We start from the raw sequence: 299 nt of genomic DNA, 5'->3' as shown, positions 1-299 counted from the left end.
AGGAACTCAGTATAGGGGTGAGGGAGCCCTTCATAATGGGTACAGTAGGTGCACAGACCCAGGAACTCAGTATAGAGGTCCGGGAGCCTTTCATAATGGGTACAGCAGGTCTACAGACCCAGGAACTCAGTAAAGGGGTGAGGGAGCCCTTCATAATGGGTACAGTAGGTGCACAGACCCAGGAACTCAGTATAGGGGTGCGGGCTCCCTTCATAATGGGTACAGCAGGTGCACAGACCAAGGAACTCAGTATAGGGGTGCAGGAGCCTTTCATAATGTGTACAGCAGGTGTACAGACC

The sequence above is a fragment of the Pyxicephalus adspersus genome, chromosome 4 (genome assembly GCF_032062135.1).
Source record: "Pyxicephalus adspersus chromosome 4, UCB_Pads_2.0, whole genome shotgun sequence".
Taxonomy (NCBI): Eukaryota; Metazoa; Chordata; class Amphibia; order Anura; family Pyxicephalidae; genus Pyxicephalus; species Pyxicephalus adspersus.
The sequence above is the reverse complement of the archived record's forward strand: the minus strand, read 5'-3'. Positions refer to the sequence as shown.